This window comes from Gossypium hirsutum, chromosome D11 (assembly GCF_007990345.1).
Source record: "Gossypium hirsutum isolate 1008001.06 chromosome D11, Gossypium_hirsutum_v2.1, whole genome shotgun sequence".
Lineage (NCBI taxonomy): Eukaryota > Viridiplantae > Streptophyta > Magnoliopsida > Malvales > Malvaceae > Gossypium > Gossypium hirsutum.
In genome coordinates this window covers 59,502,593-59,506,696 of record NC_053447.1, presented here as the reverse complement: position 1 = coordinate 59,506,696, position 4,104 = coordinate 59,502,593, and the positions used below count along the sequence as shown (strand labels likewise).

At 30.4% G+C, this 4,104-nt stretch overlaps 1 long non-coding RNA gene across 1 annotated transcript; it reads right to left on the bottom strand.

Annotated features, from left to right (window-relative positions):
• Positions 1-1,232: 1,232 nt before the first annotated feature.
• On the bottom strand, positions 1,233-3,595 carry LOC107947538 (uncharacterized). Its single transcript, XR_001697160.2, has 3 exons — positions 3,478-3,595; positions 2,916-3,001; positions 1,233-1,998 (listed from the first exon to the last, which is right to left on the bottom strand). It is a non-coding gene; the product is annotated as an uncharacterized lncRNA (long non-coding RNA).
• Positions 3,596-4,104: the final 509 nt, after the last annotated feature.

Below are 4,104 nucleotides of genomic sequence, written 5' to 3'. Positions count from 1 at the left end.
TGATATGATCATTTGTGGCTTAGTTAATTTGATTCGGTTTGTGGTGTCAAATATATATACATATATCATGTTTGAATGTTTAGTCATGTAAGTTCGGTTGTTAAATGATAAGTATTGAATATGTTTCATGATTGTTTTGGTAATTGTTTTGGTACAGATCTAAATGGTAAATGATGATTATGATTTAAATATGTTTTGGGTAGCTTAAATGGATAGTTTAATAAGTATCAAGATAATGTTAAATTTTAAAATAGGTATGCACATTATACATATATATATACATCAATAATATGTTCGGCCAGGTTGCATTATTACTAAAGTTTTGTAATACCCCTAACCCATATCCATCACCGAATTAGGGTTACGAGGCAACTCCGAACATATCAGAACATTTCGCGATCCCTTCACAATCATAAGTCATACATCATCATCTCATAGTCAAACATCATCATAAAGTCCCTTTCTTAGGTCAACAAGACCTTAAACATGCATTAGGAAGAGGTCGGGACAAACCGAACACATATAAAATTTTACCGAAATCTAACATTTTTTGAAGTTGCAGAGGTCACATGCCCGTGTGTCTAGGCCATGGCAAAACAGGGCATACATACTGACTTGATCACACGGCCAGTCACATGCTCGTGTGTCCAAGCCGTGTGGCACAAAATTAGGCTTGGATTAAGCCACATTTCTTCTCCTACTCATGCATATCTAGTCCACATCATTTTGTACCATTTCATGCATACCTTATCCAAGTCATACACATAATCATATTTTCAACCAATAAATATGCCTCAAAGCCATTCAATATATACTTTATAAATACATAATTCGAATCATTTCACCTTAATGGAATTTGAATACCTAATAAAAAATCAAACATTTTTCTTCATCATTCCATACATGCACATATTAAACCAAATAGATCATATCACATTGCTTTTTGTCCATTAGCATATGCAGCATTAACAACTTCACAAAATTGTTAAGTATAACCTTGTTTCAACATTATAACCTTATGCGCATTTCACCATACCAAATAAATTACATAGCATTTGAATATCTCAATTATAATCAATCATATTTCATTTCAAATACCGAGCATATATCAAGATATCCATTTGTATACATCTATTTTATTAACTTAAGCATATTCGCATTTTAAGACAAAACAAACCATATTATACGGCCTAATATTCATCCAAACATAAAACCTTATCAAAAGAGCCAAATTTCATAAGTTAATAAACAACCACTTTTATAACATATTTTGAAATCAAGTCTTAATCCAACAACTTGACCTTTAAATACCGGACCACAAAACAACCATGTCATAGGCGTATGAATTTATTTTACCTATCATTAGCCAAATATAAATATACATCATATATCATAATTTATCTTACAAAATGACCTAAGAAATTTCCATCATTCACAAATTAATTTACAAGGCAATTTATACTTCAAAACATAGGTCGTTAATAAGCCACACAAAATAGCCAAATTCACATAGCATAGCATAATCATTACATAGCAATTATAAACACATACCAACATTATTATCTAACCGAATCATTAACCATATTAACATCACTTAATCTTTTAAGCTAAATATGCTATCTCATAACTTAACATCAAAACAATATATCACTTATAGTTATTCAAATGACCATCAAGCATACCCAAAATATAACCATCATTTTACCACATTAACAAGCCACATTATACCACTTTTTCATGCTTCCAAAATAAGTTTACTAATAAGCTGAATATACATCTTACTACCCTTCCTCATTGCCGAATCATATAACCAACATTAGCATTATGATCAAGCCATTTTCGCATGGCTATACACATACAAATTTTAAACCAAATATATCAAAACTAGCCTATACATGCCACATAACAAAAAACTCAAAGCTTTTATTTACCAAAGCGATAACCGGATAGTGTGATGAGATCTCCTACGACTTCCAATCCGAGCGAGTCTTCGAGACACTATAAACATTAAAAAGGAAATAAAGTAAGCTATAAAGCTTAGTAAGCTCGTATCTTAATAAACTTATCATAACATATAATTTCAATTCAATGTCATAAGCATGATATGCTATCTCACAGGCCAAACATAAACTTTTCTCAAATTTATAACATGTTCTCATTTCAACTTACCACCATTCAATAATATAATCACTTACATAACTAAATTTAGCTTCCTCAAGTTTATTCAATTCAATTATCATATGACATTCATTTCATAACTTCATTTAGCCAAATGAGCACATTTTGGAAAATGACATATTTAAACACATATCTTTCTCGTATAAATAAAATATCATCACTTATATTCATACTTACATTTCATTCTCAAGATACGTATAACATTTTTCACACCTAAATCGGATAACTCATTCAGATAGTCATTTGCTTCTCGATATTGCCCGTTGAACCGTTTGGAATCAATAAGGATACTCGGAGAGATCGTAAAGCTCGTACAATGCCATATCCCAGATATGGTCTTACGTGTTATCAAATATCGATGTCACTATCCCAGAGAGGGTCTTACACGAAATCATATACGATGTCGATATCCCAGACATGGTCTTACACGTAATCTCTAATCGATGCCAATGTCCCAGACATTGTCTTACACGATATCACATCTCGGAATCCCAATGTAATAACATTCGTATCCTATACTATTCCTATGGTTCATACAGGGCTTTCGGACGTCACATCACTGTCAATACTTTCTCGTATTCATATATTCTGCTTTTCAAACAATTCAATATCATAATAACATATATAACTCAATCATAATAATTTTATTTGCATAACCATTTAGCATTAAATTCAATCACATAAATAATAAGCATTTATAATATAGTTTCATAACATTTATTAACATACGAACTTACCTCGTTCGCTAAAACGACGAATTATGTCGACTAATTCGAACTTTGATTTTCTCCTCGATCTAGATCTGAATTCCGCTTTTCTTGATCTAGATATATTAAAAATTAACTTATTTATTCAACCATTCATTCAATTCAACTCAAAAACACACATTTAAGTACTTTTACACTTTAGCCCCTAAAGTTTCACATTTATGCACTTTAGTCCTTATTGTATAAAAACACAAATTACAACAATTTCAATTAAATCCAAGCTTGGGCGAATTCCACATACATCAATAGCAGCCCATATTTTCACTTAATCACACATTTAATTACATAATTTCCACTTTTGTCAATTTAATCCCATTTTGATATTTTTATCAAAATTTCCTTAATAAAACTTGTTTAAACAACATCAAACATTAATAATCTATCCTCAATCATCAAAATACACATATAATCATTAATGGCAACATTCATAAACTTAAGCAGTTTTGAAATCAAAGGTACGAGCTAGCTAGTACTCGATGTAACGATCTCAAAAACGTAGAAATTATTAAAAACTGAGCAAAAATGGACTTACAAATAGATAATGAAGCTTGGCCGAACCTACACTTCTCCCGTGGCTTTTCTTTTGTTCATTTTCGGTGGAAAGAATTGAAGGATAAAGATGATACAATGTTGTTTCTTTTATTTAATTTAACATATAATTGCCTTTTTACTTATTTAACCTTTAATAACATTAATAATTACACCAAATGCCACTCCACTAACATCCACTAACTCACAATTGGATTAATTATCACATAAGGACCTTTACTTTAATGTTCTATAGTTATTTGACACTTTTAGCTAATAGAACACAAGTTTTACGCTTTACGCGATTTAGTTCTTTTTATCAAATTAACCACTCAAACGGTAAAATTTCTTTACAAAATTTTCACACGAACATTCTGTCATACTGTAAACATTAATAAAATAGTAAAATAATTATTTTGACCACGGATTGTGGTCCCAAAACCACTATTCCGACTAACCTTAAAATCATGCTGTTACAAGTTTCATATGTGATTGCATAATAATTATAGTCATTTAGTTCAAATGGCTTTATTGTATAATTGTACAGAAGTTACGAAATGTTATGTTTAATTTATCTAATGAATTATATGAATGCCATTAATATTAAAGTTATGTGGTTCGGACATCAAAC